Raw genomic sequence first — 22,931 nt, 5'->3', positions numbered from 1 at the left:
AAGGTGACCACGTGACTCCAGTCTCACTCAGAAGTGCATTCTCCCCTCTGCAGCTCTTCCTCCCTGTATTACCTGTTTTAATAACAACAGCATATTGACTTCAAGCTTCCTAAAGAAAAATCACAAAAAGGAGATTTTCCATGCATCAAAGATACGATTATAATTTTTTGGACAGATGTTTCCTTGACATCAATTTACTTGGCTGTTACTTTGGGAATTTCAGAGAAATCCCTGACCTACCCTCCTTCCAGTGCTCATGTCTGACTGCTCCATAGGTCTCTCTCAGTCATTAGGCTTTTCCTGTCCTGGCCGTCCACTCCTTGTGACAACGTCAGACCCCTCAGCCCTGAGGTCTATGAAGTAGCCTGGATGCCTTGCTCTGTTGGTGCAAGGCACAGTGATGTTCTGTTGCCTGAAAATTCTCCCCAAAACCAGGCGTCAAAAAGCCACCTATGGTACTATATGATTCCATATATGTGAAATGCCCAGAATAGGCCAATTTATACAGACAGAGAGTGGATTCGTGGTTGCCTAGGGCTGGGGGAACGGGAGAATGGGAAGTGACTGCTAGCAGGCATTGAGTGTCTTTCTGAGGTGATAAAATGGTCTGGGATTAGACAGTGGAGATTGTTACGCAACCTGTGAATATATTACACCCACTGAATTGTACACTTTAAAAGGGTACATTTTGTGACATGTGGATTGTATCTCAATAAAACTGTTTAAAAAAGAAAAGCCAGGCATCCTGGGGATGTGCCTGGTCTGTCCCTGCCCACAGCTGCAGGGGGTGGGGTGGGGGCAGCCGTGACTTGGGCTTGAGGGTTGGGATTCTGAGCAGGCCTACGGGCATCATCCCCTCCTCTGTAAAGTAGGGTCCTGGGCCCAGAACCCCAGAGAAGGGTGGTGGGAAATAGCCTGGGAGATGAGGAGGCTGTGTGCTTAGGGCACCCAAAACTACCCCACACGTACATCTTTTACATACTGGATTCCCAATGATCTGGCTCGCATGAGGAGTCCTCTGCTTAAAACCACTGTGAACACCCTTGGGTTAGAAGTCATCCAAGATTTCTTCTCACTCAGTTGTATAGTGGTCTCTATGAAGTGTCTCATGATCTTCATTTCAGTACAATAACTCTAGTCCTCATTGTTTTTACTGAGCCCTTCCTTCTCAAAGAAGGAACCCCAGCCAAGGTCCTGGCACATTATTTTGCCTCAACCTTTGGCTTAAGTATGAATCTACTGTTATTCCCCACTGATTTATGAGACATCAAGGACTGTATGGAATGCTCCCTCGCAGGGTGGTGGGTTAACATGTGGCAAGCACTTGGGAAAATGTCTGGCACATGCTGAGATTGACATGAGTGTTAGCTATTATACAATTAGCCTGATACTGCCTTTTTTAAAATACAAATTTATTTATTATTTTATTTATTTTTTGGCTGCATTGGGTCTTTGTTGCTGCACTCAGGCTTTCTCTAGTTGTGGTGAGCGGGGCTACTCTTTGTTGCAGTGCACGGGCTTCTCATTGCGGTGGCTTCTCTTGTTGTGGAGCACGGGCTCTAGGCACACACGCTTCAGTAGTTGTGGCACGTGGGCCCAGTAGTTGTGGCTTGTGGGCTCTAGAGCGCTGGCTCAGTAGTTGTGGTGCATGGGCTTAGTTGCTCCATGGCATGTGGGATCTTCCCGGACCAGGGCTCAAACCCATTTCCTCTGCATTGGCAGGCGGATTCTTAACCACTGTGCCACCAGGGGAAGTCCCAATACTGCTTTTTTTAAATTGAAGTATAGTTGGTTTACAATGTTGTGTTAGTTTCAGGTATACAGCAAAGTGATTCAGTTATACATATATATATATTCCTTTTTCAGATTCTTTTCCCTTATAGATTACTGCAAGATATTGAGTAGAGTTCCCTGTGCTATACAGTAGGTCCTTGTTGGTTATCTATTTTATATATAGTAGTATGAATCTGTTAATCCCAAACTCCTAATTTATCCCTCTCCCTCCCTTTCCCCTTTGGTAACCATAAGTTTGTTTTCTCTGTCTGTGAGTCTATTTTTGTTTTGTAAATAAGTTCATTTGAATGAGTGCTGAATGGCTGAGTGAAGAGACATAGTAATTAATGCCAGGAGTGTGGTTCCTAATATACCTTAGGAACTCTGCAGTCCTTTTCCTGACTCTGAGATCTTGTCCACCTTTGTCCATGTGCAACTGTGTGAATGTGTATGCATGTGTGTGCACACATACAAACACACACACCCCATAAGGGTTTCTCTTTTACGAGGGACTCAGCTCCCACCGAATTATCCATGAAAGAGTCACGTGAGTCTCATGTCAAACTGAGGCATCAGGACTGATAGCCTGCAGAAGTGAGGTTAAAGAAAACTCACTTCAACATGAATTTAATGAGCATCTACTCTGGGCAGCACTGTGCTAGGAATGAAGAAACGCAAGGAAAGTATTTGATCTGAGCCCTACTCTAGGGGGATTTGTAATCTGGCTGACAAGATAAGATAAATATATGAGATCATAGAGAGCTTCATGCATTGATAAAATGTGTGGCATTGGTGACTGGAATCAAGTGAGAGCATGGGAAGGGAGATTAGTGTGGCATGGAGTAGTCAGTGAAAACTTCACAGAGGAAGGCGCTTTGAGAATGATGCCTTCCCAGCGTTGCTGGGACGTCTAGTGAAGTTGCAGTGGGGTGTCTTGTAGTTAAAAGCCTGAGGGGTTTTGAGATCAGAGAAATGTGGGTTTAAATCCTGCCCTGGCTCTCCTCTTCCTGCCATGTGACCTCAACCTCTCTAAACTTCAGGTTTTTCCTCTTCAAAGGTGGGATAATCACAGCGCTGTGGAGAGGATTAAGTGTGATTATGCCTGTGCAGTGATTGGCACCATGCCTGGCACCTTTGAGGATGATGATGTCATCAACTGTCAAGGAAGCTTGGAAAGAATGAAAGACAAGCTCGGTTGGGGATGTGCTTAGTGACGGCAAGGTGTCCATGCAGGCTCAAGATTCAAATTCAGGAGTCGTGGGCAAGGAGTGAGAGATGAAGCCACAAGACAGGAGGAGCTCTTTGCGGGGGTATAGAGAAAGCAGGACAGAGGGGGCAAAACCCCGTGAAACATGTATGTGCACAACTGTGCAGATCTGAATGCTGTCAGCTCCCTTCGTGTGATACCGGAGCTACAGCCTTGGCCTTCTCCCTATGTAAGAAACAATTCTTGTCCCTCTGTTGCCTCACTGCGACAGCTGTTGTCCCCTATCCCAGTCCTCTCACAAGGCACGATGAGGAAGTGGTGAGAATGGATCAGTGCAAATCCATTACCACTCAAAGCTTATGCTCTACAGACAATCAAGCTTGGTAACCACAGCACAGCACACAGTGACGGTGCTGTGCTGAAGTCGGAAATCACCAGAATTGACAAAAGATTCAAGACATTCATTCACCCATCCAGCAAAGATGCACTACGTTTCTGCAATACAGGCCGGCCTTGTATTGTTAATGGTTGCATAACGATAAAGCTGACTATCACACAATCCCTGCCCTCAGGAAGACAGACTCATAAACAAATCATTACACACCATGTACCGTGTCTAGTAGAGAACTCAGAGCGCCATGAGACCAATGACCTGTGCTCAGGTGGAAAAGTGCCCATCCCGCCATGTCTGGCAGGAGTTGACAACACCACTGGCACTTCATGAATTCATCAATCATGGTGAAGAATGGAGGCTTGCTCCTTGCTCTCCCTGCCCACCCCTCCTTGGCACGTGCTCTTATTACCGTTAGTGTTATACACCCTCCTGACTGTAATCTTAACATAAATGTGCCCATGCAATGCTTCTGAGTCACTTGCATGCTCTCGCCTCACTCCTGTCTCATGCTCCTTCAGTGGCAGCTTTTCCCACCTTCACCCTCCCCTCCGAGGCGGTCCTGTGTCACCTCCACCTACAATTCACTGTCAGCTCTGCTCACTCCCTGCCCTCCATTCCTTGCAGATCTGTGCAGACCTGCCGTTCCAAGGAAGTGCATGCTCCCCCTTTGGGCTTCTCTGCATCCAGGGATGTGTCCCCACCCCAGCCTGGAAGGGCTTTGTGCCAAAATATAAGAAGGAGCCTAAACTAAAATCTATAAGCAAATAAATGCTTAATATAAATAAGTATCTAAACTAAAAATTATAAACATTTTGAAATGACAGTAGTATTTGTGAAGAACCCTTAGAAATATCTGTATTTTTTGACTCAGTCATTTTACCTCTTGGAATCTGTCCCAAAGGGGGAAAAGTAGAATTGATCTACAGAGATGTCCATCACAGTATTATTTACAACAGGGGAAAAATTAGAAACCAAGCAAATGTCTAAAAATAACCTCTGCTGAAGTGAAAAAAAAAAACTACATGAACCCATAACAACACCAAAAAATGGGAGAGGGGGATTGAAATGCTTTCCTTTATAGAAGAATGCCAGCTAATACAGGTAGAAGAAATGATAGTGTTAGAATATAATCATTTTGGTACCACCAGCATAATAATTAATTCAGGCAAGGATCATCAAGGATGCTTGTCAAGGCAAGTCAAGCTGCTGAGTCTTGCCAAAGGAGGCATGCCTCTCCCACCCTGCTGGCTGGGGCAGGGGAACCCAACACTTGCTAGACCCTCTATTGGCCCTGGCAGTGCTTGTCTGAGCAACCAGCTGCCTAACCTTTGTGTGGAGCCCCAGGGAGAGGAGCTCAGGAAGGTGGGGAGGGAAGTTGGAAGTGTCGCCAACCCAGTGCCCCAGACAGCTCCTGCCTGCCAAAGGCATGATTTCCCTGAGCCTAAGGGAGCTAAGTCCAGGAATCCACAGCCCACAGGAGATTTTTCTGTCCTTTCTACAGTGATGAGGTGCCTGGGGATCCCCACCCAAGTAATCACCAACTTTGACTCTGGCCACGACACAGACGGAAACCTGATCGTAGATGAGTATTATGACAACACAGGCAGGACTTTAGAGAGTAAGAAGGAGGACAGTGTCTGGCGAGAGACACCTTCTCTTTCTAGGGCAAACCCTACCAGCAGGAAGCAGGCCAGGACTGTACCTATGAGCCTGCTGCCCTCTCATGCCTCACCCCCATTTTCACCAGCCCCAGGGCTTGCTAGCCCCAGCCTGAAGGCTGGGAGGCAGCTGAACACAAATACGATGATTTTCTGAGTCTAGAATTGTCACATCACAAGAGCTCTCTGCCCTGGGGGAGTTTTCCCCTTTGTCACCTCCTTCATTTAATACTCAGCCTGTGGCTCTGACCACAGGAGGGCCTGAAGTCTCACCTCTGGACACAAAAAAAACCTCTGCCTCTGTGACTGCTTCTGTGAGTCAGCAGCACATACAGGAAAGGGCTTCAAGGGTCTCTTTGAGAGAGAGTGAAGGGTTTTTAACTTCCGTTGCCTCTGGAAACCTTCACTCTTATTTACAAAGAGAGGAAAGCTCTTTTCCGGGCAAGTTGAGGCTCACAGGAGGAAGAGCGGTCACCTGTCACCCACGGAGGGGTGCAGGCCTGTGGTGCCCTGTCTTTCTATCTAGCCGTCCATCACACATCGCCCCCTGCCTTGCTCCAGAAAGAACTTGAGCATCATAAACTCTCCCTCAGCTTCATCTGACACCCACTCCTGTGGCTTCTCCCTCAGGAATTTCCACATCTGGAATGAGTGCTGGATGGCCCGGAATGACCTCCCTCCCGGATACGGAGGCTGGCAGGTGCTGGACGCCACACCTCAGGAGATGAGCAACAGTGAGGCTCTTGGGAGGACAGGCAGAGCCCACTCCCACAGAAACAGACCCGACTCCACCCGGCCCTGCAGCCACAGCCCACTGAGGCCCCCCTGTTCCCCTTTAGGCCTCTACTGCTACGGCCCTGCCTCCATCAGAGCCATCAGAGAAGGAGAGGTGGATCTGAACTAGGACACAGCCTTCGCCTTCTCCATGGTAAATGTGACTGCATGGCCTGGCTGGTCTTTGGAGGGAAGGAGCAGAAACGTCACCTGGACACCAATTCTGTTGGCAATTTTATCAGCACCAAGAGGATCCAGAGTGATGAGTGGGATGACGTCACGGAAAACTGCTAGTACGGAGAAGGTACGACCAATCCCTGTAGGCACCTTCCCCACTACCCCAGAGAACCTCTCTGCCAGCTGGGGCAGCCCTCTGGGGTGTGGATGGGCAGGACCCAGGCCCACTGTCTCCTCAGCCCTACAGGGTTTTTTTTGTTTTTTTTTTTTTTGCGGTACGCAGGCCTCTCACTGTTGTGGCCTCTCCCATTGCGGAGCACAGGCTCCGAACATGCAGGCTCAGCGGCCATGGCTCACGGGCCCAGCCACTCCGTGGCATGTGGGATCCTCCCGGACCGGAGCACGAACCCGTGTCCCCTGCATCGGCAGGCGGACTCTCAACCCCTGCGCCACCAGGGAAGCCCAGCCCTTCAGTTTTAAGGTCCCAGTTGGGGTGTCCCCACTGCCTCACTTCCTCATGCCCACCACCACCCCACTCCCCACAGGCCAGTGAGCACCCTCCACAAGATGGTCACATTGATTGCAGGGCCACTGACAGGCATCCCGTCAACAGTGTATGAATTCCTTGCGCCTGCCTTCCCGAAAAATCAGCCTCCCACTGAAGATGGCAGGGGATTGAGTAAACTCTCTATTAATTTTATTAATTTCATTTAGCTTATTGTTTGATTCACGTTTCATTGGGTGTTTGGAGGACAGGCCAGACCACAGCCAGCACCGAGGCCCACGTAAGGCCAAATGTTCACTCCTACGTCCACCCTGTGCAGAGGATGATTCTGAGAGATGGGAGCCCTAGCAGGGTCTTCTGACCCAAGCCAGCAAGAGCAAAGGGCATCTACATCAGTCAGCTGTACTGATTCCTGGAAACTGAGACAAACCACCAGTTTCAACCACCAGGGAGCCAAGCAAAAATATGCAGTCCAAGAGGGCCAGAAGCAGCGTGAGGGGCAGGACCCGAGCAGGAGTGATTCATGACTACACAGGGCGGGGGCGGGGGTACCTGAGGTTCCTGGGAGCGCCAGCAAGTGGGTGTCTGTGGTTTGTCCGTGTCGGCCTTTGGGGCCAACACAGAGGAGCTCCAGAGTCTGAGCCTGAGAGACAACACTGAACACATCCAAGGGTACTGGCGATCATCCCCTCCACCCCGTTCTCTCTGTGGCTATTTTGGTGAGGGATCCTGAGGACAAGTGGTTTATCACTGAGGAGATTCAAGAACTACTGGACAGGTACATGTAAAAGTATGAGATTAGATCACTCCCTAACACCATACACAAAATAAGCTCAAAATGGATTAAAGACCTAAATGTAAGGCCAGACACCATCAAACTCTTAGAGGAAAACATAGGCAGAACACTCTATGACATAAATCACAGCAAGATCCTTTTTGACCCACCTCCTAGAGAAATGGAAATAAAAACAAAAATAAACAAATGGGACCTAATGAAACTTAAAGCTTTTGCACAGCAAAGGAAACCATAAACAAGACCAAAAGACAACCCTCAGAATGGGAGAAAATATTTGCAAATGAAGCAACTGACAAAGGATTAATCTCCAAAATTTATAAGCAGCTCATGCAGCTCAATAACAAAAAAACAAACAACCCAATCCAAAAATGGGCAGAAGACCTAAATAGACATTTCTCCAAAGAAGATATACAGATTGCCAACAAACACATGAAAGGATGCTCAACATCATTAATCATTAGAGAAATGCAAATCAAAACTACAATGAGATATCATCTCACACCAGTCAGAATGGCCATCATCAAAAAATCTCGAAACAATAAATGCTGGAGAGGGTGTGGAGAAAAGGGAACACTCTTGCACTGCTGGTGGGAATGTGAATTGGTACAGCCACTATGGAGAACAGTATGGAGGTTCCTTAAAAAACTACAAATAGAACTACCATACGACCCAGCAATCCCACTACTGGGCATATACCCTGAGAAAACCATAATTCAAAAAGAGTCATGTACCACAATGTTCATTGCAGCTCTATTTACAATAGCCAGGACATGGAAGCAACCTAAGTGTCCATCATCAGATGAATGGATAAAGAAGATGTGGCACATATATACAATGGAATATTACTCAGCCATAAAAAGAAACGAAAGTGAGCTATTTGTAATGAGGTTGATAGACCTAGAGGCTGTCATACAGAGTGAAGTAAGTCAGAAAGAGAGAGGCAAATACCGTATGCTAACACATATATATGGAATTTAAGGAAAAAAATGTCATGAAGAACCTAGGGGTAAGACAGGAATAAAGACACAGACCTACTAGAGAATGGACTTGAGGATATGGGGCGGGAGAAAGGTAAGCTGTGACAAAGCGAGAGAGAGGCATGGACATATATACACTACCAACCATAAGGTACATAGCTAGTGGGAAGCAGCCGCATAGCACAGGGAGACAAGCTCGGTGGTTTGTGACCGCCTGGAGGGGTGGGATAGGGAGGGTGGGAGGGAGGGAGACACAAGCGGGAAGAGATAAGGGAACATATGTATATGTATAACTGATTCACTTTGTTATAAAGCAGAAACTAACACACCATTGTAAAGCAATTATACTCCAATAAAGATGTAAAAAAAAAAAAGAACTACTGGAAGGAAGGAGAGTGAGCCAGGGAGGCGGGGAAGGGGAGAAAGCCAATGCAGAGCACCTTGTCAGGCGGGGTTAGCACCGTGGGCTGCTGGGACTCAGTCTTGCTGGGGGCCCTGCCAGTGGGGTGACCTGGGAAAATGCAGGACAAAGAATGCTGTTGTCTAACCATGGCCCAAATTAGTTGTTGTTAATCTGAAATCCAAATGAAACTGCCGTGTATTTTTATTTGCTAGATCTGGCAACCCTATCAGAGATTTAGTGTAAAGTGTAGAACAACACCGCAGATTTATCCCACCCACGAGGCAAGGGGCCTAGGCTCTTCATCCACCAACTCCTTTCAGTCAGGGGTTGAGGGCTGCTCCTTGGGGGGCGTAACTTCCCTAGCACTCCTGGCCTGTTCCACGCATGGGCGGAGTCAGCTCTGGTGGCAGAGAAAGCCACAAAGAGCCGCAGGTGCTAGAATTTGAAATTAGGGCACGTGGACACTGACACAGCAAGTGCCAAGGAGATGTGAGTGGGGCACTGACAGCATGTGCTACAGAGGTCCACAGGGTTCTTCTGTGAACTTGGGCCAGGGGGCCGGGGGGTGGTTGGAGCTATTCTCCAGTGGGCCTGAGTGTCCTGTTCAGTCAGATAGCATTGTGTCTCCTCCCACTGGACTGGCAGAATCTGGGGGTCGAGCAGCCCACAGATGAGCTAAGTCTGATTCACACCTCTCTGGGCTCACTCTTACTGAAGCCAATGTTGCAAGATTCTCTTCTGCCTGGATCCAGGCTTACAATGACCCCAGAGCGAGGGGAGAAGAGTGGCCTCAGCCTGGGGAGATTGTGGGGCTGCACTGAGGGGACCAGTAAGTGCTCAGTGAAGGCAGCTGCTGGGATTATTAGGGAAGCACGGATGAGTGTTCCTGCACATCCTGGCCACAGCGCCTGCCCAGGACTGAAGCCTGGGTACTCTGGAAACTCGGCTTGCCTGAATTTCCTTTTTTTTTTTTTTTTTTTTTTTACCGTAGCTTCTCAGTTTCTCAATTTCCAGGAATTAGTCTTCAACTGACCCATAATTTGGTCCTGGAGCAGAAAATCACACCATGTCCTGTTGTCTTTAAGGTTTATTCCTCTGCATTGTGAGCCTTCATCTTTCCCTTGGGGAACGCGGGATAGAGTCCAGTGGTCGTGAGCACAGATTTTCACGTCAGATGAATTTGGTTTCCACTTGACTCTGCCCTGTGCAAGCTGTGTGACTTGGGCGAGTGACATGACCTCTCTGAGCCCCATTTTCCTCATCTGTATATGGAATGATAATAATAATAGTAATACATCTCTCTCACAGTTGATATGAAGATGAAAGGTGTAAGAGCTCAGCAGAGTGTGACTCTTGGAAAGACTTGATGACTAGTAGGGAGCCTTTGTTATTGGAAATGAAGGTTTTAACACCCTGGTGGAGCCTTCACGGAGGGTGTTCAGCCAAGGTTTACCCTCTGGGTCAGGCTGGCCCACAGCTGGTTCTGTGCTCTGTCCTCCCAGGTTCCCTCCAGGAGAGGCAGGTGATTCTGAAGGCTCTTCAGAAGCTGAAGCCTGGAAGGTCCCAAGGCTCCCTCCAAACAAACTTCCAGGTCCATGCTGCCAAGGGACAGTCCTAGGAGCCTTGCTACGCCTTCCCTTCGGCCCCGTGATGTTGTCCAGGTCTCCCTGAAATTCCAGCTGCTCAACCCACCCGACATGGGCCGGGACATAAGGTTTGTCCTGCTGGCCCTCAACACGTCGCCCCAGTTCAAGGACCTCAAAGTGAACCTGAGTGCCCAGTCTCTGCTGCATGATGGCAGCCCCCTGCCCCCATTCTGGCAGGACACAGCCTTCATCACACTCTCTCCTGAAGAAGGTATGGGCTCTGGGTATGGGCATGGGGACAGTCTGTGAACACAGTGGCTTATGGAAATGCCAGTGGGGTCAAGCCAGCCAACAAGGGTTTGGGGGCAGACCCCTGTGACACTGGTCTTCCTAGTGTCCCCTCCAGCACAGAGTCTTCCTCCTTCCCTTCCTTCCTTCCCTCTCCCTCCCTTCTCCTCTCCTCCTTCTGTTTCTTTCCTTTGTCCTCCTCCTTCTTCTCCTCCAATCCTTTCTTTACTACTTCAAGGAATAGAGCCTGGGTTAGTGGGGAAAGCCTGAGCTTTGAAGTCATCCAGACCTTGGTTAGAGCCTCAGTGCACCCATTTACCAGCAGAATGACCCTAAGCAAGCCATTTCACCTCTCAGCCGCTCCATCAGAAAACCGAGTACCTACTGTACTGGGGATCAGTACAGGTTGGCCCCCTCCTCTCTGTAGAAGGGTCCGCAGATCCACCCAGGCCCAGCTGATTTCCCCAGCGAGTCTCACTTCATCCTGTGTTCTCTCCCTAGCAAAGACCTATCCCTGCAAAATCCCCTGTTCCCAGTACGGCCAGTACCTGTCCACAGACAAGCTGATCTGCATCAGTGCCCTGGGTGAAGAGAAGAGCAGTCCCGAGAAGACCGTGGTGAACAAGATCATCACCTTAGCCTATCCCGGCATCATGATTAATGTAGGCAAGAGCCCTGCGTGTGACCTGAGGGCTCCTTGGGTCCAGCTTGGGCCGGGGGCGGTGGGGGAGCCCCCTGAGAGCTTGCTCAGGAGAGCAGCCCCTCCTGTCCCCTGCCTCTTCTGTGGCCTCCAGGAACCTCCCACCAGGAGCGGGAGGTTTATCTGAACACACTCGGTCTCCATCCTCTTACACCATGAGAGGCCTTCCCCAGGGTCAACATGAGGAAACAGGGGCTCAAATGGGAGGGTCCTGAGAGGGGGAAAAGCACTGCGCGAACAAAGGTCAGCTTAGGTTTGACTTGCCATTTCCTGGCTGTGCATCCTTGGACAAGCCCCTGGGCTTCTGCATCTTGAACTGTCAATGATGGGATTAGACCAGATGGCCTCCAAGGACCCCTCCTTCTCTGACATTCTGGTGGGGAGACTTCACAGGGCCCTTCCTGCCAGTGCTGTCTCCCCAGTGCCAAGTAGCCCCCTGGACCCTGCTGAGTGAGCCTGGGGTGCCTCCTGGTGGGGTGTGTCTGGCAAGCCCAGCCACTGGAGTCTGTTTTAGGGAGGGTTTCCAAAGGTGCCTTCAAGTTTCCTGAGGCTACTTCCTTCTCTCTATGCCCCAAATGATCCTTTGCTCTTGACTCACACACTGGTGTGAAAAGAAATCAAGCCAGTCTGGGCTTCCCTGGTGGCGCAGTGGTTGAGAGTCTGCCTGCCGATGCAGGGGACGCGGGTTCATGCCCCGGTCCAGGAAGATCCCACATGCCGTGGAGCGGCTGGGCCCGTGAGCCATGGCCGCTGAGCCTGCGCGTCCGGAGTCTGTGCTCCGCAACGGGAGAGGCCACAACAGTGAGAGGCCCACGTACCACAAAAAAAATAAAATAAAATAAAAAAAGAAATCAAGCCAGTTAAGATAAGAGGGTAGGAAGGGATGGAGTCAGATTGCAAAAAGAAGAAACCAGCAAAAATTGCCAAAAAATATTCTATCCACTCAAATTATGCATGAGAATCCTTTGGGAGCTCTTGCTTATTTCACACTTGGATGAAATCCTTGGAGCAGAGGAAATATTACTGGAGACTCCCAACTCATCAGACCTTTCCATATGCTGGGCTGAGTAGAAATATTTTACACAAACATCCATACATGTATAAGTGAAGTAAATGTTTCATGTAACAATATCTTTTGTGAGGTACACTGATATTCTCTTCTATTTCATTTTTTTAAATGTTAATGACAACCCATTAAGTTGTCCATAGTTGGAAAAACACAGGCCACGGAAAACCAGCTCTTCAGGAACAGATCTAGGGAACAGTGCCCTCCATAAATGCTTGGTGAACCGGCGGATGAGGCTAATTCTCTGCTCCCTCCTCTCTGGATTTCCCTGTTCAGGCTTTAGGAGCAGCCATTGTGAACCGGCCACTCTTCATACAGGTGATATTTTCAAACCCCCTCTCGGAGCAGGTTGAAGATTGTGTACTGACTGTGGAAGGAAGTGGTCTCTTTAGGAGACGGCAGAGAGTCCTGTGAGTGCTGGGAGTGCTCCGCCCTCCCTCCCATCTTATCCTGGGGGTAGCACTGTCCTTTCTGGACACAGGGAAAGGGGAGGCCTGGTTGCTGTGTGGAAAGGGACTGTGGGGTTATCATAATCCTATGGTTTTCTGACATTCTCCTTTCTCTGCTGCAGCATTGGAGTCCTCAAACCCCATCACAGAGCCAGCCTCACTCTGGAGACTGTCCCCTTCAAGAGTGGCCAAAGGCAGATCCAAGCAAATCTGAGCAGCAACAAGTTTAAAGACATCAAGGGTTACAGGAACGTCTATGTAGACTTTGGGTTATAAATTCTGGGACAATGAGGTGGACATGTAGATGTTAAGCTTCAGGGAAAGAGCAAGTTCAAACGCAAGCTGTGCCATTCCCCACCCAAACAGAGGCTTCTCTGGGCTCCGATGTGAGCAGCAGAGAGATGCTGGCAATGGATAGTCCCCTGGGCCATTTGCACAGCTCCCCAGGACTCTGTTAAGGGCCCAGGAATTCCATGGTGTCCCGTCCAGAACTGTGAGATTGGCCATGCAGTCCAGAATTGTTGGACTTGGCCATGATTTACTGATCCCCAGATGTCCAGAAAAGAAGAAGACTGGCTGAGCAGCTCACTGTCACTTTGTCATCGCAATGGCTACTTCCCTAGTACCAATAAACTTCAGCCCTCATTCTCATCTTTGTGCCCATACAGTCATCACTTCCCCCACAGCAGCTCCCACCTGTTCCCTGGATTCTGGGAGTCTCCTACTGTTTTACTACCTGAGCCCACTCACTCATTCAAGAAACATTTACTGAGTGCCTGGTATGTGCCAGGCACTGTTCTGAGTGTACAGGATGAAGTGGTAAATAAAGCAAAGTCCCTGCCCCCTGGAGCTTACATCCTGCCGGGGGGTGGGGGAGACAGAGAATAAACATGTCAACCAATAAGGAAGGCGCTTACAGATGGTGTATCAGTTGTGATTGAGTTAGGAAAACAAAAGGTGTTTCTACATGCTACTATCTTTGTGACTTAGAAAAAAGTCTGGAAGATCTCTCACTTGGCCATCCTTTGAATCCCTTCCCAAATCACATCCAAGAGGTTCCTCAGTCTTAACAGTTCCAACCCCTTGGCTGAAAGTCCACTAGTGCGTTGTGGTCTAGCATGGCCCTGGGATGGCTGTGTTCCAGGGAGAAAGCCAGCTGAATAATGCAGTGAGGTAGATTTTGGGTAGGGAATGAAATACTCTCAGACTTTTCTATTGGTTGCAGCTTGTGTTTATGGTCCTACTGAGCACAAAGCAACTGCAAGCATTATCTCCTCTGGGACACACCCACTTTCTCACAGCAATGCGAGAAGCTCTGCACAAAGGCATGATACACCTGCCCTCTAGGAACTGGCTACCTGACTGAGTCAGCTGTTTACGGTATATATTAAATGCACACATTAAATTAAAAAGTTAAATACTTCTATTATATATGAACAAAAGGGTAAGTGCAGTCAATCAGAGAGAGAGGAGAGGGTGTGGTGGGAATTACAGAGTAGGTTGATAGCCATGTTAAAGAGAGGGCTGAGAACCAGGAGAATCCTGGCAGCATGGAGCTAGAGGCAGCCTATAATTATTTTTTCTATAATTATCATCTGACAATTATGAAAAATGGCTTAAGGAAAACATCATGGAGGGGAGCATCTTACAGAGGCAATGACCTCTGAAACACTTAAGCTACCGCACTTCCAGACTCTTTCACAAATCCTGATTTTTTTTTTTTTTGGCTGCCGCACAGCATGCGGGATCTTAGTTCCCCGACGAGGGATCGAACCCCTGCCCCCTGCAGTGGAAGCTCAGAGTCCTAACCCCTGGACAACCAGGGAATTCCTACAAATCCTGATTTTAACATCATATTCATTTACTCTTTTCCTCAACAAATATTCACTGAGTTTCTACTAGGGGCCAGGCCCTGAGTTAGGCACCGAGGACATAAGAAGGACCAAGACTTGCCCTCATGGAGCTCAAGTCTAAGCATATCAAGAATGAAAAATAAACAGGAGGTTACAATACAGAGTGGTGAGAACCACCATGAGGGTGAGTACGGGGTGTTGTGGGAGCGTGAGGAGGGGCAGTTAGTCCAGTCTTACGATTGTGGATCAAGGAAGACTTCCTGGAGGGAGTGGCATTTAAGCTGAAAGCTAAAAGCCCAGGAGTTAGCCAAATAGACTCAGCGGCGTTGAAGGGTTGGGGGTGGAGTAAAGCAGTCAGGAACCGCATGTCACTGAGATGGCTAGAGATCAGAGCAGGATGGAGCAAGTTGCAGGAAAAAAATGTGGCAAGAGCCAGGGGGTGAAGAGCTTCAGGTGGCAGTCTAAGGAATTTGGACCATGATCATCTTCAAGCATCTGTTTCCTCTAAATCTTGATTCACAGTCATTGCCTGCGATGTCAATGCTTAAAGTTGATCCTATTTTGCAGAGCTGAGCAGATTTCATGTGATTTGAGAAGTACTTAAAGGACAAATAGTTCTCCATCCTCATCTGTCACAGGACCTTGCAATTTCCATCAGAGTCACTCTGATGGCCTTGGAGTTAAGGCCTTCCTTAAGGCCTTCCTTGAATGTCAAGGTTGTCTTTCATCTATTCATTTAAATAGGAGTACCTATGTGTAGAATATTCTAGGCCCAGGGGATAGAGCAGTAAACAAGGCAAACAAGGTCCTCCCCCCATTCATTCTCAACTCCTAACCCCCAACCCCTGCCCGTGGAATTCAGCACTGGCAGACCTCAGAGATATTGCAGGTTTGGTTCAAGACCACTGCAATAAAGCAAATATCACAATAAAGCAAGTCACACGAATTTTGGGGTTTCCCAATGCATATAAAAGTTATGTTTACACCATACAGTAGTCTATTAAGTGTGCAATAGCACTGTGTCTAAAGAAACAATGTACAGTCCTTAATTAATACTTTATTACTAAAAAATGCTAACTATTATCTGACAACACAGGGTTACCACAAACCTTCAATTTGTAAAAAACACAATGTTTACAAAATGCAGTAAGTAAAGTGCAATAAAATGAGGTGGGTCTGTACAAAAGTCTAGCCGCAGGCACAAAGGAGCCTTGTGAAGACTTGTAGGTGCTGGAAATCATGAATCCCGTATGTGCTTCCACATGTTTCAACCTCACAACACCTACGAGATCAGTATTGTTATTATCCCCATTTTGTAGAAGGAAAAACTAAGTGTCAGAGAAAGTTAAGTGATTTGCTTAAGGCCTCAAAGCTTGAAAGTGACAGAGCCAGACTCAAACCTAGGTCTTCTAATTCCAAATCCAGGGTCTTTTTTTTTTTTCCCCAGCACCACTTTCTTGCTGTAGGTATTGACATTAATAACATCATCTATCTTCTATCAATCACCTTCCCCTGTACCTGCCAGTCATATGACCTACATTACATTAACTCATTCTCATAACAGTCTTGCAAGATAGATATTATAACTCCCATTTTATAGAGGAAAAACCTGAGGCACAGAAGTGTAATGGACATTCATTGATTGTTCTCGCCTTTCCTTTGGTGACAGCATCCCAGCTTCTTCTGGAGGAGTCCCTTTGCTCCTCATAGTAGCTCTGGTGGGTCAGTCAGCCAAGGCTCCCTGCCTTCCTCTAGCCAAGAGGTGGGCATGTGACTTACACTGGACCAGACGCTTCTCCTAGGACTTTGGCTGCAGAGGGAAGTGAGCCAGAGAAGGCAGAGACTTGGAGCTGATCCATTCTGGCAACAGAGCCCCAGAAAGAGACCATCCAGCAGCTCCTGCTTCCTAGACCTCCTGAGCTGCCCTGGATTCCACCCTTCTCCTGGTTCTGAGCTTGGTCCTCCTTTTTCTATCAGTTCTAGGAGTTCCCTCAATTACTTGCATTCAAAAGACTTTATCTGGTTCAGAGAGATTAGATAACTTGTTTAAGATCACATAGCAAAGTCATTGCGACTCCAAATTCCCACTATACCATGCTGTCCAGTGCTCCTAGAAGTCTGCCCTTTGGTCCTAGGGGTGTCCTTGTTAGTGCCAGAAACGAACCTGAAGTTCAAGGAAGTGGCAGAAACCCTCATTCACCCCAACCCTGTAGATAACAAAAGAGGCTGAGGCTGGCAGTGTGGAAAGGGCAGGCAGCAGCAAGAGCTAGACTTTGTTTCCCAGGCCCTGCTCCTCCTTTGGTCTCTGGCATGATGCTTCAAGGCCCATTGCCCAGCGTTTCTCCCTCACCATCTGCCCACTGACTAGCAGGGAAACAACCAATGTGCAGCAAGTACTGCCTCTCTACCTGCCCATAAGACCCAACTTTCCAGTGTCTGGAAAGCACCTGGTGCCAGCTTTGGGCCTGCTGCTTTTTCATAAGTACAGACAAAAAGAATTTGATTGCAAAGTGCTCCAAGCTTGCCTCAGACCCATAGGATGGGACCTGGCTTCAGACTGTACACGAGCACAGAGCTTCCTAAGGGGAGGCAGGCCAATTGCTGGGGATAGCAAGGGGGTTCAGTAAATGCTTGAGCTGGGACAATATAGGAATCTGTGGGAATGTGAGAAAGAGCTCTGTCACTCTTCACCAAGTTGGAGGGAGAAGGGTCAAGATTAGAAACAGAGGGGGAACGAAAGGCTGATTTTAGAAACATATTTTTTACATCCATTGTACTTGGGGATTTTCTAGTTACCTTTTGGTACTGATTTCTAGCCTAGTTCCAATGCGACTAGATTACTCTATCTGATTTTACTCCTTTGCAAGTTGTTGAGACCTGTGCTGTGGACCAGAGTGTGGTCCATTTTGACAGCTGTTTCATGTGCTCTTGAGTGTGTGTTCTGCAGTTTTGTAACGCATGTTTTTTTTGTTTGTTCTATAAATTATTAAGAGAAGTGTATTAAAATCTCCCATTATGGGACTTCCATGGTGGCGCAGTGGTTAAGAATGTGCCTGCCAATGCAGGGGACACGGTTCAAGCCCTGGTCCAGGAAGATCCCACATGCCACGGAGCAACTAAGCCTGCGAGACACAACTACTGAGCTGCGTGCCACAACTACTGAAGCCTGCGTGCCTAGAGCCCGTGCTCCGCAACAAGAGAAACCACCGCAAGGAGAAGCCTGCACACCACAACGAAGAGTAGCCCCCGTCTGCCACAACTAGAGAAAGCCCACGCGCAGCAACAAAGACCCAACACAGCCAAAAATAAATAAATAAATAAAATAAAATAAAATAAAATCTCCCATTATGGGACTTCCCTGGTGGTGCAGTGGTTAAGAATCCGCCTGCCAATGCAGGGGACAGGGGTCGAGTCCTAGTCCAAGAAGATCCCACATGCTGCGAAGCAGCTAAGGCTGTGCGCCACAACTACCGAGCCTGCGCTCTAGAGCCCTCGAGCCACAACTACTGAAGCCCGTGTGCCTAGAGCCCATGCTCCGTAACAAGAGAAGCCACAGCGATGAGAAGCCCGAGCACCGCAGAGTAGCCCCTGTTCGCTGCAACTAGAGAAAGCCCGCGCGCAGCAACTAAGACCCAAAACAGCCAAAAATTAAAAAAAAAAAAATCTCCCATTATGACTGTAGATTTATTTATTTCTCCTTTTAATTCTGTCTGTGAGGGGGGTATATTTTTAGGAGAGGGGCTATTTAGAGGTGGGCAGGGGGTAGAGAACCACAGTAACCGTGGGGCACCCAGAGACTTAGGCCTTGAGGAGCGAGAGGAGGCGGAGACTGTTGGAAACAGGAGACAGAAGGAGCTTTGTGGAGAAGGCTGCCTGCTGGGAACTGACCTTTAGTGATGCTACAGGGAGGGAATCAGAAGAACTGATACTCCAACCTCGCTTTTCTCCATCCTCTGATTTTATGTTTGTGCCCCTTGTTAGGCAAAGGACATAACGGGGGTCAGAGGGCAGGGAGCCTTTGTGTATCATCCACACTGGTCCATCAGCCAGCTTTGGGGCACAAGGCAAGGTGGAGAGGGGTGCAGAGTATATACAAATGGAAACTATCCAGCATAGGAAGTAACTAATCCAACCTCCTGATTTTAAAGGTACTGAGCCTCAGAGGCGGAATACTGGCCCAGAAAACCATGGGTGAGGAGCACAGCTTGGCCTGGGTACCAGTTCACACTCCTCTACTCTCCAGGTTACCTTCTTAAAAGTGTGACTCAAACCTTAAAAAATAATTGATCTTCATGTTAGCTGGAAATGGCCTATTTCTCATTTATGGATGGTATATTCTACAGCCACTCCTCCATGGTACAGTCTGCATTCTCCAGGAACTACTTCTTAAATGCCTGCTTAGTTTATTACTGTGTTACACATTTGGCAAGGGAGTCAAGGTTCCCACAGTTTAAAGGGGCTGTAATTCAGAACCAAAAAACTTACAGCAGGCATAGGTTTGCAAACACAATGAACCTGCAGAGTATGTCTGAAGTTCTGCAGTAAAGCCCAGCTGCTCACACACTTTGGTGTCCAGCTGGGGCACAATAAGGATAAAGAAAGTTCCTGCATCCAGAACCCCAGCTCAGCCCCTGACCTTCAGTGAGCTGACAGACAGACCACTCTCCCATCCTACTTAAATCCAGAAATAGCTGTGCATTGACTCACAAGTTGTTCAGCCCTGGAAAAAATCCTGCAGGAAATGTTAAAAGTCATATGGTCTTACAAGCCCTTTTAAACTGGACTGCAGAACACTTTGGCTAAGAAAAGAGTGACTCATTAAGACCCGTGTTGTAGGTATTAACTGAGTTACAAATACAGAATGACAGACCAGGAATTATGTTAATTGACTTTCAGTTTCCTTATATATTTTTAAACTTTACCCCTTTTATGGAATGAGGTGAGCTATCCAATTCTTTGGGTAATAGGCTTCTATCAAGAAAAACATTAAAAGACTATCAATGATTAATCTCACCCAGACATTAGCATTATCATTCTATAATTCAAAACTAAAAAAAACCAAAACAACAAACTAGGGAATCCTTGTTCAGCTTTCTAATTTTTCATTTGTTCATTAAACCCATCAGTCCATAAATGTTTCTTGAGCCCCTGTGTTTGCTGCTGTGGGCATAACAAAAGATAACAAGGAAAGTTTGTTTGCCTGGAAATCTAAGCCTTTGTTTGTTGGAATATATTCTCTCATATATACAATTCTAGATTAGCCGGTTTCTCCTTCAGCATTTTTGAAGATCATTTCATTTATCTTCTGGCTTATATTGTTTTTATTGAGATATCATCTATTTATCTTATTTTACTACTTTGAAAGTAATATGCTTTTCTCTGGTTACTTAAAAAAGTTTTTTTTTAAATCCTGACTAGAGGGACTTCCTTGGTGGTCCAGTGGTTAAGACTCTGTGCTCCCAATGCAGGGGGCCCAGGTTTGATCCCTGGTCAGGGAACTAGATCCCGCATGCCGCAACGAAGATCCCATATGCGGCAATGAAGATCCCATGTGCTGCAACTAAGACCACATTCAGCCAAAAAAAAAGTCCTGACTAGAGTTCTTAGCAATCTTGAATTGGTGGTTTTAGTTTTGGAATATTCTTGGCATTATCTCTTCAAAAATTTCTTCTGCCCAATTCTCTTTCTCTCTCTTCTCCTCTGGGACTGCCGTTTCACAGAGACTTTTTCCTCCATGCTTAATTTGACTCTCTTCTATTGATTTGTTCTCCAGCTCACCAACCTTCTCTTCTGCTGGGATTAATCTGTTTTTAAACTCATTTACGATGTTTTTAATTTTAGTTACTGTATTTGGCAATACTAGAATCTCCATTAGATTATTTACTACATATTTCAATCATCTGCCAAAATTCTGCAGATTATCATTTATTTTCTTGAATATAATAAACATATTTTCTAAAGTCTGTGATGAATAACTCTAATACCTGGATCTCCCATGGGCCTATTTCTATTGCCTATATTTTCTCTTGGTTCTCAGTCATTTGGTCTTTTTTTCTGTTATGGTTGGTAATTTCTCATTGAATGCCAGATATTGTATATAAAAATCATAGAGATTAAGTCAGGTTCTGGATACTGTTAATATCCTCCAGAGAAATTTCCTTCTAGCAGGCACTTAAGGTAGGACACCATAACCCAGGCTGATTTAAATAAGGTTTCAGCACAGACAACCAAAGCAAAAATAGACAAATGGGACTACATCAAACTTTGAAACTACTGTTCATCAAAGGACACAATCAACAGAGTGAAAAGGCAACCTATGGTTTATGAGAAAATATTTACAAATCATAAATCCGATAAGGGGCTAATATCCAGAATATATAAAGAACTCCTATAACTTAACAACAAGAATTAAATAACCCAATTTAAAAATGTCCAAAGGATTTGAATAGACATTTCTTCAAAGTTGATATACAAATGGCCAATAAGCATATAAAAAGTTGCTCCATATCACTAACTATGAGAAAAATGCAAATCCAAACTGCATTGAAGGGGCCGGAGCAGCCTGTGGCAGTAGCACCTAGGGGCTGCCATTTTACCAGGGTGTCTGTCTGCTGGACGGTAGAGAATGTGCTGAAAGCTGAGGTTCTGGGAAGATTATAAGGACATGCTATGGGATAAAAAGGTGTGTAGAAGTATTTGTATCTCCTTTCATGGGAGAATATTTTCCCCCAGAGTTCAGCTACAGGAGTTCTGAGGAGGTGGAGACAAGATGGTGGAATAGAAGGACTTGAGTTCACCTCCTCTCATGAAAACAGCAAAATCACAACTAACTGTTGAACAACAATTGACAGAAAAGACTGGAACCTACCAAAGAAATATGCTACATCCAAAGACAAAAAAGAAACCACAGTGAGATGGTAGGAAGGGCACATTCGCAATACAATCAAATCCCATACCTGCCTGGTGGGTGACCCACAAAATAATTATATTGCAGGTGTGCTCCCACAGGAGTGAGAATTCTGAGCCCCATGTCAGGCTCCCCAGCCTGGGGGTCTGATATCAGGGGGAGGAGCCCCCAAAGCATTTGGCTTTGAAGGCTAGCAGGGTTTGATTGCAGGAACTCCACAGGACTGGGGGAAACAGAAACTCCACTCTTGGAGGGTGCACACGAGGTCTCATGTGCACCAGGACCCAGGGAAAAAACAGTGACTTCGTAGGAGCCTGGGCCAGAACTACTTGCTGGTCTTGGAGAGTCTCCCTGGGAGGTGGGGGTGGCTGTGGCTCACTGTGGGGACGAGGACACTGGTGGTGGAGGTACCGGGGAGTACCCATTGGCGTGAGCTCTCCTGGAGGTTGTCATTTTGACACCAAGACCTGGCCCCACCCAACAGCCTGTAGGCTCCAGTGCTAGGATGCCTCAGGTCAAACAACCAACAGGGTGGGAATACAGCCCCACCCATCAGCAGACAGGCTACTTAAAGTCTTCCTGAGCCCCTAGCCCCCTCTAAATGCATCCCTTGACACAGCCCTGCCCACCAAAGGGACCAGACCCAGCTCCACCCACCAGTGGGAAGGCACCAGTCCCTCCCACCAGAAGGGCTGCAAAAGCCTGCAGAACAGCCTCACCTACCAGGGGGAAGACACCAGAAGCAAAGAGGAACTACAACCCTGCAGCCTGTGGAACGGAGACCACAAACACAGAAAGTTAGATAACATGAAATGGCAGAGAAATATGTTTTATCTTGCTCCCTCACCTTCAGGTGAGGGAGCAAGATAAAACCCCAGAAGAACAACTAAGTGAAGTGGAGGCAGGCAATCTACCCAAAAAGGTATTCAGAGTAATGATAATAAAGATATCCAAGATCTCAGAAAAAGAATGGAGACACAGACCGAGAAGATATAAGAAATGTTTAACAAAGAGAAGATACAAAGAACAGAGTTCAAGAATGCAATAATTGAAATGAAAAATACACTAGGGACTTCCCTGGTGGTCCAGTGGGTAAGACTCCACACACCCAATGCAGGGAGCCCAGGTTCGATTCCTGGTCGGGGAACTAGATCCCGCATATATGCTTCAACTAAGAGTCCACATGCCACAACTAAGAAGTCTACATGCTGCAACTAAGAAGTCCACATGCTGCAACTAAAAGACCCTGCACATGGTAGCAAAGATCCTGCATGCCTCAACTAAGACCCAGCACAGCCAAAATAAATAATAATTTTTTTTAAAGAAAGAAAAATGCACTAGAAGGAATCAACAGCAGAATAAATGAGACAATAGCCAAGACATGGAAGTAACATGAATGTCCATCAACAGATGAATGG

At 47.1% G+C, this 22,931-nt stretch overlaps 1 pseudogene across 1 annotated transcript in view; it reads left to right on the top strand.

The window, feature by feature from the left end:
* LOC309968832 overlaps positions 1-13,029 on the top strand; it is a 49,957-nt pseudogene extending 36,928 nt beyond the window's left edge. The window contains exons 20-26 of the transcript in view: positions 4,876-5,014; positions 5,663-5,766; positions 5,872-6,110; positions 10,167-10,521; positions 11,040-11,200; positions 12,581-12,714; positions 12,876-13,029. The product of the transcript in view is annotated as an uncharacterized misc_RNA (transcript). The remainder of the gene's footprint in view (positions 1-4,875; positions 5,015-5,662; positions 5,767-5,871; positions 6,111-10,166; positions 10,522-11,039; positions 11,201-12,580; positions 12,715-12,875) is intronic.
* The last annotated feature ends 9,902 nt before the right edge of the window (positions 13,030-22,931 follow it).

This window comes from Leucopleurus acutus, assembly GCF_964270905.1.
Source record: "Leucopleurus acutus genome assembly, chromosome: 1".
Lineage (NCBI taxonomy): Eukaryota > Metazoa > Chordata > Mammalia > Artiodactyla > Delphinidae > Leucopleurus > Leucopleurus acutus.
Note: the sequence above shows the minus strand (reverse complement) of the source record. Positions and strands in the feature narration are given on the sequence as shown.